Source organism: Notamacropus eugenii, chromosome X (assembly GCF_028372415.1).
Source record: "Notamacropus eugenii isolate mMacEug1 chromosome X, mMacEug1.pri_v2, whole genome shotgun sequence".
Lineage (NCBI taxonomy): Eukaryota > Metazoa > Chordata > Mammalia > Diprotodontia > Macropodidae > Notamacropus > Notamacropus eugenii.
This window is the reverse complement of record NC_092879.1, coordinates 41,163,718-41,176,799: the sequence shown is the minus strand read 5'-3', so window position 1 is coordinate 41,176,799 and position 13,082 is coordinate 41,163,718.

Here is a 13,082-nt window from a genome sequence, read left to right as displayed (position 1 = left end):
CAAGTCTTTTAAAGTAGCAAATAGTATCACCGGTATAAGAATTGATTCAATTCCAACTGGCTCTGCATTGGACTGTGAGTTCTTTAAGGGCAAGAACTGTCATTTGCCTTCCTTTGCATGCCTAGTGCTTAGCACAATGCCAGGCAGAGTTTAGTCAGCTTCTGAACAGGATGTTATTTGTTGCTTTAAAGGAATTGGTATCCACCACAGCTCTTTCTGCCAAGAGAATCAAAGTTCCTTACAGGCAGGAGTCATTTCATTTTTGTTTTTGCATCACCAATATCTAGAGCAGCAGCTGGAACTTAGTAGGTGCTTAAGAAATGTTTATTGAACACTTAATTGAGTTTTAGGAAAATAATATGGTCTTTGTTGTCATCTGGTGTCCAAAAAGAATATTGCGGCTTGTTTAAAATTTTGAGGCAAGCATGCTCTTGGGGCCAACTCAGTTATTACAGTTTTAGATAGCCAATCGCATGTCCAAACTCCAGTATTACTTTTCAGCACTTCTCAAACCCCATTTTTTTAAACTGAATTTTAGTATATATGACAACTCATGCTGTTAAGGGAGGCATAACGGAGCCAAATGAAATCCTCAGTTTGTGAAATGAAGCAAATAATGAATTCCTTTAGTTTAAATAGGAATTCAGCTTAAATCATCACCACTGAAATGACTTTTTAAGCTCATACATTCTATCACAGGAGATATGTTAAAGGTTAAAACTTAATAGCAGTGTAGACAGCATTGATCAGGCTTCACCCTGCAGTATACCAGGTCCCTGGGTAAAGTACTAATGTTGCCCACTCAGAAGCGGAAAACTTCGAGGAAACAATGCAAGGAAATGACTAATCTTAACTTTGAAGGAAATTTACGAAATAAATATTTAAGTTTGATCAAGATAGTGGTATACTAAAGTCCGCTCATACAGGCTTCCAAGAGCTGGTTGTTAAATTGTCAGAAATTTTGCAAGCTGATTGTTAGGTCAGTCATAAGCATCTATTAACTACCTACCATGAGCCTGGGTACAGTGCTAAACACTGGTAATACAAAGAAAGACAAAAGATAGGTCTGTCTAGGAGGAGCTCATGATTTAATGTTAATTAATATTATTTGTTGCTTTAAAATCGTTGGTGTTAACCATAGAAGAGTGAATTTTCAACACAATGTTATCTACTTTAAATGATCTTGACTTTAATGAATATTAGGAGGTGAACCTGATTGTATTTTTTTCCTTCTCATTTTGCTCTTTGATACAGGAAAGAATTTCTGGAGTAGCTACCAAATTCTTAGAAAATTTTCTTAAAATCACTTGCAATTATGACTCAACAATTTGATATCTGAAATAAAATAAAATAATTTAATAATTTTAAATACATCTGGATAAAACTCATTCTATTTATTATAAATCTAATAAAAATCAAACTGAGCTGGAGACTATCTACAGAACTTGAAAGTGAAATGATTAACATTGGTCCAGTACTAGGACCAAGATGGGCAACATGTAGTCAGCAGAGTTGCCATTGCTTTATGGAGCATAGCCTTCACTTTATATTCATTTTGCTCATTGTTCCTTTAATTCTGGTTTGGTAAAGAGATTAGCTAACATTCATTTTTTTGCAAGACCTTGCTTTAGTGTTTGACACTCTTAAAGAACTTTTGTTACATTCAATAGCATTGCAGTGAAAATCAGCTAACATTCAGAGAGAGCAAAAATTAATCAAATACATTATAAGCTTCTTGGAAAATTTAAAGATTGGTACTAGAAAGCATGAATTTCAAGTTGATTTGATTAAGTCAGATAATTTAAAGACATTTCAGTTAATAAAAATTATGTTTAATGCTCTTCTTTAGATGATATTACAAAAAAATCTAATTGAACACAACTTACTTCTTTTATTGGGCATAAGCAAAGATGAAAGTACCACTAATGATTTGAGTTTATTAGAAACATCTATTTGACTTTGTAAAGAATTCACGTTGCAGATAGATGATGAAAAAAATTATCATTTCAGGGAAATTTTAAGACACAAAATTGATTTAAATAATTTTTTCAGATTTTTGTAGATAATAAGGTAGGGTCAAACAAAGTTCCAATCCCTGCAACTATACAATAAGTTAGTAAGAGGGTCAGCACTATGGTACCCTGTCAAACTAAAGCTGAAGAGGTTTCAGTTTAATGACTATAATTTAAACAAGGAAGAGAAATAGATTATCAGGAGGTATCTGATGTATCTGATGTAATGACATTGAATTTATTGGTAAAACTTATCCAGTTGGCATGCATCTCCATTAATCAAATTGTGGTTGAATTGCACCCATCAGTTGGTTATGGACACAAGAGTTCAATAAAATTCAAGAAAAGCATTCTGTGAGAATCAATTTGCTATATGGAGTTTACAATAAGGGGTATTGTATGTTTTATTATTATTTGTGAATTATGTGTTCCAATCCTTTATATCAGCTTAAATTCATAGTAAACTTACGTATATACACATACATGCAAGCTTTTTTTTTTTCAGAGAACCAGTTGTTGAACATTTACCAGCACATGAATAGACTGGGAATTTACTAGTGTTAAAGCTAGGAAAAAAATTAAGCTTGGAGTATACAAAATCCAAAAGGTAAATGAGATTACTGCTATAGTCATTTCATTAAATAGTAGAGCTGGGATTTAAATTTTGCTGTTGCCTCCAGTTAGTCAATAAGTATTTAGTAATCACCCTATATTCCAAGTACTGTACAAAGCATCGAGAATACAAAAAAGGGGGCAAAAAATGGTTCTTGCTTTCAAGAAACTCATAATCTAATGGAAGAGACAATATGTAAATGACTATGTACAAACAAGATGAATAAAGGATAAATCAGAGATAAGCAGCAGAATAAAGTCCTGAGAATTAAGGGGAAATGGAAAATGCTTTCTTTATAAGGTGATATTTTAGGTGAGCCTTGAGGGAAATCAGGGAAGTCAAGAAAGAGAGATGAGGAGAGAGAAGTCCAGGCATGTGAGGTAGTGAGTGAAAAAGTCCAAAGTTGGGAGATAGAGCGTCTTGCTAATAATATAGGAAAGAAGCTGGTGACTCTGGATTGCTGAGCACATAGGGTGGTGGTGGAGTTTGGGGGAGGTTTGTAGTAAGTTTAAGAGGAATGGATAGGAAAAGGTGGGGGAAGCAAGTTATGACGAGGCAACAAAGGATTTTATATTTGATCCTGGAGGTGATAGAGAGCCATTGGAGTTTATTGAATAGGGTGTTGTAATCAGAAAGATTACATTGACAGCTGAGTGAAGGATGTGAGTGAGTAGAGACTTGAGGCAAGGAATCCAAGCAGTAAGCTGTTATAGTAGTCCAGGCACCAAATGACAAGGACTTGTAGCAACATGGTGGCACTGTCAGAAGAGAGAAGGGGTCATAGGGAAGAAATGTTTTGAAGGGATAATCAACAAGCCTTGGCAATGGCTTGGAATTGTGGGGATGAAAGAAAATGAGAGTTGAAGGTGACGCCTAGGTTTCCAGCTTGGGTAACTTGGAGGACAGTGGTACCCTCTAAAGTAACAGGGAAGTTAAGAAGAGGGAAGGAGTGGGGAAAAGGTAATGAGTTTTGTTTTGGACATATTGAGTTTAAAATATCTACAGAGAAGGGAAAGGTGAAGAGAACAAGTATTTAAATTCCTATTATGTGCCAAGCGGTGTTCTAACAACTTTATTAAGATTATCTTATTTGATCCTTATAACAACTCTTTGAATTAAGTGCTATTATTATCCCCATTTTATAAGTTGAAGAAATTGAGCTTAAGAGAGGTTAAGTGATTCACTTAAGTTCATGTTACTAGATTTGGTCTCAAGTATTCCTGACTCTAGACCCAGCACTCTATCCTAGCTGGCTACAAGACAAGTTTGAGATATCCATTAGGCAGCTGGAGATATGAGACGAGGTCAGCAGAGAGGTTAGGCTAGGATAAGAAATCTGAGAATCCTAACCATAAGAATGATAATTGAATTCATGGGAGCAGATGAGATCACCAAGTGAAATAATATGGAAGAAGAAGATAAGAGAGTCCAGGACAGAGTCCTGTGGGACACCACTGGTTAACAGGACTGATGTGGAGGAAGATCCTACAAAGGATTCTGAGAATGAGTGGACAGAGGGGTAGAAGGAGAACCTGGAGAGAGCAGTGTCATGAAAACTGAAGGAGGAAAGAGTATCAAGGAGAAAAGAGGGTGATTTAAAGTGTAAAAGGATGCAGAGAAGTCAAGAAGGATGAGAACTGAGAAAAGGTCAATTAAAAAATTGTTAGTAACTTTGGAGAGAGCATTTTCCATTGAGCAATCAGGCAGAAGCCAGACTATAAAGAAATTAAAAAGAGAGTGAGAGGAAAAGAAATGGAGGTATCTATTGTAGCTAGCCTTCTTAAGGAGTTTAACCATAAAAGGGAAGCGAGAAATGGACTGATAGTTAGCATGGATGTATGCATCAAGTGAGGGCTTTTTGAGGATGGACATGGACGTGCGCTACAGTGTTTCTGCAATTGTTCTCCATCTCCCTTTTCTTCCCCACAATGTGTCACTCCATTCTGAACAAAAATGTGCCTCTCTCCTTTCAGTCACTGCCAGCCTTCTCAGATATGTGGTTTATACCTTCTTCCTCAGTTCTCCCTCCACTCAAAACTTTCAACCGCTAAATGGGCCTATGGGATAATAATTCTAGCTCTAGAGCTGGAAGGGAAATCAGAGTACATCTATTCCACCCTCTTTTTATCCAGGAGAGGAAACTGAAGCCCTGAGAGATGAAGTGACTTGCCCAAGATCACACATAGGCCCCTAGATTGAGAGCTGGAAATGACCTCTTAAGTAACAGAAGAAACAGCTGAAGTACAGGGAAGTTATAAGTCTTGCTCCAGGTCACACAGGGAAGGAGTCAGTGAAAGAGGTAGGATCTGGTTTTCTGCCTCCCAATCCAATGCCTATTCCACAGTTCCACAATTCCTTCTCTCCAATATCCACTTGCATCTTTCACACCTGACCAATATATGTCCTTGTATTGAATGTTGTTTTTAAAAAGCCTTTTCTAATTTGGTGAAGCAGTTGACACTAAAGCTAAGGTGAGAGGGAATGGGAAGGAGAAGAAGAGAGCAAGCCTATCTAGTTCTAGGAGCTGAGTTCAATCATTGCTTCCTGGGGAGTGGGAGAGAATGGAGCTCTTCCTCTAATCTCTACCCTTTCTCTTTCTCTTCTTCATCCCTCCACAGAGTCTAACACACAGGTGCTCAACAAAGTGCTTTGTTTTGTTTTCTAAAATGAATAGACTTTAAAATCTAAAAAACAACGGTGAACGTTGAACTGAGACTTACTTCATCATCTACTCAGCTCTTCCTTAAACATTTTGAGCTCAAGAACATCTTTCCTCCTTATCCCAGGTCTTCCAAATATACAAATGTCTTTTTGATTGTTCTTCTTTGACTCTCCATTACTTACTGTAAAAGACCAGTTCCAACAGTCAGGATGAGGTTTTCTTTGCTCAGTGTCCTTCCATCAAGAAGTCTGAACTCATAATGTACCAATGCTTTGGTAAAATTCACATCACCTCTTTTCTAAGGATAGTAGATTTCATTGTCAATGGTTTTGTGGGGTTTTGTACCTGAGAAACCGATAACCGATGGCATATTGGCTGATGTTTGTCATTATTTTGTTCATGTAGCACAGCAGTGGTACGAAGAATGAGTTTTTTTCTGGAAAGTAGACAAAATATCTTTTTGCTCCTTTATCATGTTACTTGGCACACTGATATGTATGCCCGTTTACAACTGTGTGGGACTGGGTCAAAAGGAGATAGAAAATAGTAAACACCAAACACTAGTAGACAGACATTGTTCTAAGAGAATATCAGGGAGGTAGAGCTACCATGGCACCCTAGACTCCCTTTGATGTATGTATGAAAATTATAGGATATAAGTTTTTGTCAGTGGTAGGATACTTATTATGATGACTACAGCAGTAAGCTCACTTACTTTTTGAACTCCAAGATTAATTTTTTTTTTGTTACTATCCCTTAACACTGATTATTTTCAGTCCATTCATATGTTGGAAAATATTTAATAGACAGCCTTCTGAAGAAAAAAAGTATATATGTATACATACGTGTTTATGAGATTGTTATAAATGTACTGATATAAAGTATTATAGCACACAACTTAAAATAATGATATAATATATACTACTCATCATAAATTCAATGTAACCAGTTGATTCTCACAGAATGCCTTTGTTAATATTTGCAAACTCTTGTATACATAGTCAACTCGTGGTTGCAATCCCATCATGATTTGACAAATGGAGTTACATACTAATCAGATAACTCTTTTCCCAATAAATTTAGTGTCATTAAATCAGATGCGTGGTCTACTATTAACCCGTTTCTCCTCCTCTTACAAATTATATTCTCTAAACTGAAACCTTTTTCAGCTTTAGCTCAACGGAATGTCATAGTGCTAACTCTGCATTATGTATAGCATATTGTATAGTTTTAGGGACTGAAACATTTCTTTTCTACTATAAAATCCTGAACATCATTTAAATCAATTTCATGTTTTTTTAAGCAATTAACTGAAATACTTTTTCACCACCTATTCATTTATTATATTTATTAAACAGAACATTTTAAAATTTATCTGATTTAATCAAATCTTCAGCATGAGATTCATGCTTTCCACTGCCAATTTCTTTAAATTTTCCAAAGCACTTATAATTGATTTAATTGATTTTTATACTTTCTGAATGTGAATTGATGTTGACTGTGATGCGATTGAATGTAATATGAATTCTTCAGGTAGGTCAGTCATTAAAGCAAATTCTTAGAAGAAATTAATGTTAGCTTTGCCAAACCAAAATTAAGAGAATGATAAACAAAATGCATCTGTAAACCAGTATACAGCAATAACAGCTCCCTAATTACATGCTACCCATCTCAGTTCCAGTACTAGACCAATTTTAATAATTTCGGTTTCAGATTCATTGGTTACAATTTGTAGCTCGGTTTGATTTTTATTAGATTGGTTATAAGTGTAATACATTTTATCCAGAAATATGTAAAATAATTAAGTTGTTTTATTTTAGATATTAAATTGAAAAATGATAATTGTAACCAATGACTTAAATTGCCAAATGATGATTTTAGGAACATTTTCTAAGAATTCTGTAGCAACTCCAGACATTCTTCCTAATATTCAGGACTAGCACTGTCACAAAAAATAATACAATGAATTTCACCTTCTAATATTCATTATTAAAGACACAATCATTTAAAGTACACATCAATGTGTTGAAAATTCACTCTGCTGTGATTGACACCAATTCTTTTAGAACAACAAATAACATTAGCTGTGCAAGAACTAATTCAACTCTCACTGGCTGTGCATTGGATTGTGAGGTCTTTGAGGGCCTTTCTTTGTTACCCCTAGCACGCAGTGCCAGGCCCATAACAGGTATTTAACAAATACTGACTGACTGACTTCACAACCAGACTACAAAATTCCTGAAATCTAACGATCACTTCTTGGAAGTGTGTAGGAATCTGTGTGAGCAGATTTTAGTCAAACTCTTAGTCAAACTTCAATGTTTTGTTTCAAAAATTTCTTTCAAAGTTGAGACAGCTTATTTTCTTATGTTTACTTCCTCCAATTTTGCTCTTGTGGATGGACAGCATTAATATTTCATGCAGGGACCAGATACACTCTACAGGGTGAAGCCTGATCACTGATTTCTCTACTGCTATTAAATCTTAATCAGCATCATATCTGCTGTGATAGTACTAGGAGTAATTTCATTGAGGTGGTGCCCATCAATTAGGGAATGACTGAACAAGTTGTGTTATATGAGTGTAATGGAATACTATTGTTCCATAAGAAGTGGTGAGCAGGCAGACTTCAGAAAAACCTGAAAAGACTTGCATGAACTGATGCTGAGTGACGTAAGCAGAATATTGTACATAGTAACAATAACATTGTGCAATGACCAACTTTGTTAGACTTAACTCTTCTGAGCAAGACAATTCTAAAAGACTCATGATGAAAAATACTATCCACATCCAGAGAAAGAACTATGAAGTCTGAATACAGATCACAGCATACTATTTTCTCTTTTTTTTTGGTTATTTTTTATGTTTTCTTTCTCATGGCTTTTCCCTTTGGTTCTGATTCTTCTTTACAACACGACTAATGTGGAAATATGATTAATATGATCATACATGTATAGGCTATATCAGATTGCATGCTACTTTGGGGAGGGAAGAATGGAGGGAGGGGGGAAATTTAGAACTCAAAACCTTATAAAAATGAATGTTGAAAACCAAAAAGAAAGAAAGAAAGAAAGAAAAATTTCAGTGGTGATGCTTTAGTTTAAATTCCTATTTAGACTGAAGGAATTCATTACTTGCTTCACTCCACAAACTGAGGATTTAATTTGGTTCTGTTATGCCTCCCTTAACAGCAAGTGAGTTGTCTCAAGTGCTAAATAAAACCCAGCATAAAAAGGTATAGAATAAATCGAAATGATTTGGATACATGAGGGCTGACTAAAAGTGTAATATCTACCTTGGTCACAAGAGGGTAAGCTTGCCTCAAAATTCTCAAACAACTGCAATATCCTTTCAACACCAGATGTCAACACTGGAATTTTCTTATAAGATTTGTTCAGTAAGCATTTATTAGGCACCTTCTGGGCACTGTCCTACATATGGAGATACAAAGACAACCACAAAATCCCCTGCCCTCTTAGCGAAATCCTCTTAGCGAAAAAAGCTGTAGTTGACACTAGTTCTTTTAAAGCAAAAAGTAGCATTATTTGTGCAGGAACTGATTGAATTGCACATTGCCTTTGCTTAAAAATCAGCTTGTAAAATTCCTAAAAATTTAACAATCAGCTGTTGAAAACCTGAAGGAGTTGGTTCCAGTTGGCTTTAGCAGTCTTAGTCAGGCTTTGATATTTATTTCATAAATTTACTTCAGTGTGAGGATCAGACATTTTCTTTTATTAATTTCCCCCAAATTTTGCTCTTGTGAATGGGCAACATTAATACTTTACCCGTGGACCAGGTCTTCTGTAGAGCAGAACATGCATAATTCTGTCTTTCCTTCTATTTATTCTTTTTAAATAGTATTTTATTTTTTCCAATTTCATGTAAAGGAAGTTTTCATCATTCACTTTTATAATATTTTGATTTCCAAACTTTTTTCTCCCTCTCTACTCTCTTCCCTCCCCATAATGGCCATCTATTTGATATAGGTTATACATGTACACTCATATTAAACATATTTCCACATAATCATGTTGTGAAAGAAGAATCAGAATCAAAGGGAAAAACTACGACAAAGAAACAACAACATCAACAAAAATAAAGTTGAAAGTAGTCTGCTTCGATCTGCATTCAGACTCCATAGTTCTTTCTGTGTATGTGGATGGCATTTTTCATCAGGAGTCTTTTGGAATTTTCTTAGAGCAGTGTATTCCTTCTACTTATTCTTAACTTGTATCATATCTCATGATACAAGTAAGAGTTCAAGAGGTAATTTTAATGCCCACGATTTAGTCTGAATTCCTGTTTATTTTTTATTTGTCTCCATTATACCTCCCTTAACAGTGAGTTGTCACATATGATAAAGTCCAATAAAAATAGGTCTTGGAGTGGGTTGGAATATAATATTAGTCTTTGGATACAGGACGGAGAGAAGATCCAGATGCTGTACTATCCTTTTTCAACATACAATATCCTGAAAAGAATATGTTATTTTCCTCCATATCAATGAATTTTTCAATAAGTATTTAGTAAGTACCTACTATATGTGAGGCCCTAGGCTAGGTGGTAGGGATACAAAAACAATAATAAAAATGCCTCTTCCTTCCAGGAACTTAAATTCTATTGGTAGAGACAAATGTACGTATAATTATGTACAGAATATAAACAAAATGCATACTAACTGGGGGAAAGTACAGTCTCCCTTGAGCATCTGGAGGGAAAGATCTCAGGTAGGAAGAGCTGCCATGTTAACTTCAGTGGAAACTAGGGATTCTAAGAAGCAGGGGTGAAGATGGATTGCATTCTAGGCATGAGTGACAGGTTTGCAAAGGCTTATAGATGGAAAATGAAATGTAGGAAGAACATCCTGGAATATGCCTGGACCATCGAGTCCACAAAGCAGAATAATGTATGATAAGACCAAAAGGCTATAATTGTAGCCAGGTTATGAATGGTATTAAATGACAGAATTATTTGGATTAGATTCTATCCTACATGTACTAGGGGGACATTGGAGTTTACTGAAGGTGAGAATGATTTCATTAGAACTGTGATATAGGAAAATCCCTTTGGCAGTTCAGTGGAGCATGGAATGGAGTGAAAATTACTCGAAGCATGGAAACTGATTAGGAGGCTATAGTAACAGACTAGGGAAAAAGTGGTGACATTATGTGAGTAGAAAGAAAAGGACGACTGCTGGAGTTACCATGTAGGTAACAATTACCAGCTTGGTGACTGATTGGATATGGGAGCTGAGGGAGAGTGAGGACAGTGGGATAAATACATAGATGATAGACCAATACATAGATAAATATTTTCTGGTCTAAATCTTTCAGGATGTTGCAATATACCTTTAACTGACAAAGACTGCTATATTCATCAATGACAATGAAATAGCCAAAGATAGCTAGATAACTACATAAATACATACACAGAGTGGTATGCGGCAGGTGGCTTGAATTGGTTCTTGAGAGACAATTGTTAAATTTTCAGAATGAGCATTTAAATTTCAGAATCTGGCAATTGCTAGAACTTAGAGCTTGATTTGTTTTGATGATTTTCTAGACTTCTGAAAGTGATAGAGAAGATGATGATAGTAAAAACTAAGCTGTACATAATTTTTTTAGAGAGCTGGTTGTTAAATTTATCTATCACACTGTTGCAAAGATAAATAGACAGACAGGTAGATAGAGAGACGTACAGAGTTATGGCGTAAACTGAGTGCTAGGTACTGTGCTAAAAACTGAATTTAAAAATAAAACAAGAAAAACAGCTCTTCTCCTAAAAGAACTTCTCTTCTAGAGAGGGAAGAGAACACAACTTGAGGAACTTGAACAATTGAGAAGAATGAATAGTTTTGATCTGGTGGCTAGGAAGTGAGGTGGAATCTTGGTTTCACGAAAGATACGGCATAAGCTCATTTGTCAGAGGATGTATTTGAGGTTGCAGCTGAGGGTGATGGAAGGGTGGTGCTGTCTCCGATAACGATAGGGATGTTCAGAAGATGAATGGATTTCAGGGGGAAAAACTATAAGTTCTCTTGTGAACATATTGGGTAGTAGATATCCATTTCAAACTATGAGCCTTCAGCCTTCTCCCTCTAGCCTCTTCCCTTCCCTTTGTAAGAAAGCTATATACATGATACATAGAGAAGAGGAGAAACATAATTTTGGAGAAGACTCAATTAGATGAAAAGAACAATGACCTGCAGAAGGTGAGATTTCATCTGAGGCTTGAAGGGCTCCAGAAAAGCAATGATATAAAAAAGATAAGAACATTCAATGCATTTTGATAATATAAGCTATTTATAATAAGTTGAAAAGCAGGCATTCTTCCAAATTCTTTCTATGATATACATATGATCTTTATACCTAAGAAAGAAAAAGATAATAAAGAGAAAGAAACTGCAGATCAATATTCCTAATGAACACAGAGACAAAACTTTTAAAGTTTTTAAAAAATGTTTTCTTTTTCCCAGTTGCATGTAAAAACTATTTTAATATTCATTTAAAAATTTTTTGAGTTACAAATACTCTCCCTTCCTCCCATAACCTCTCATTGAGATGTTAAGAAGTTTGATATAGGTTATATATGTGCATTCATATAAAATTTATTTCCGTATTAGGCATGATGTTAAAGAAAACAGACCAAAAAATACACAAAAAATAAAGTAAAAAATAGTATATTTTGCATTCACGCTCCATCCATTCTTTCTTGAGATAGTATTTGAAATAGCATACTTTGGAATTTTCTTGGATCATTCACAGTTGATCCATACAGTATTACTATTACTTTGTACTGTTCTATAGTTCTGCTCACTTCACTCTGCATCAGTTCATGTAAGTTTTTCCAGGTTTTTCTGAAAACACCCTGCTTGTTATTTTTTATAGCAAAGTAGTATTTCTTTACAATCATATACCACAGCTCATTCAGTCATTCCCCAATTGATGGACGTCCCCTCAATTTCCAATTCTTTGCCATCACAGAAAGAGCTGCTATAAATATTTTTTTGTGCGAATAGATCCTTCTTGCTTAAAAAAAAATCACTGTTTTATAATAGACCTATTATACTTGCATCATAGGTTATGTATAGATTATGACCTTTAGTGTTTCTGACTTAGTGCCAAATTGCTCTCCAAAATGATTGGATCAGTTCACAGCTCCACAAACAGTGTATTAGTGTCCCAATTCTCCCACATCTCCTCGAACATTTATCATTTTCCTTTTCTGTCCTTTTAGCCAATCTGATAGGTATGAGGTGGTACCTCAGAGATGTTTTAATTTGCATTTCTCTAATCAATTGTTATTTAGAACATTTTTCATGTGACTTTAGAGAGCTTTGATTTCTTCATCTGGAAACTGCCTGTTCATATCCTTTGATCATTTATCAATGGGGAATGATTTATATTCTTACACATTTGACTCAGTTCTCTAGAAACACAGCCTTTATCAGGAACACTGTCTGTAAAAATTGGTTCCCAGTTTATGCTTTCTTTCTAATCATGGCTGCATTGTTTTGTTTTTTTTGGTGCAAAACTTTTTTCATTTAATATAATCAAAATTTTCTTTTATACATATTGCACTGCTCTCTATCTCTTGTTTGGTCATAAATTTTTTCCCTTCTCCATAGCTCTGACAGGAAAATTATTCCATGCTCACTTAATTGGCCCATTATATCATTCTTTATGTCTAAATCATTTTGACCTTATCTTAGTATACCCCACATGAGATGTCAGTCTATATCTAGTTTCTGCCAAACTGTTTTCCAGTTTTCCTAGAAGTTTTTGTCAAATAGTGA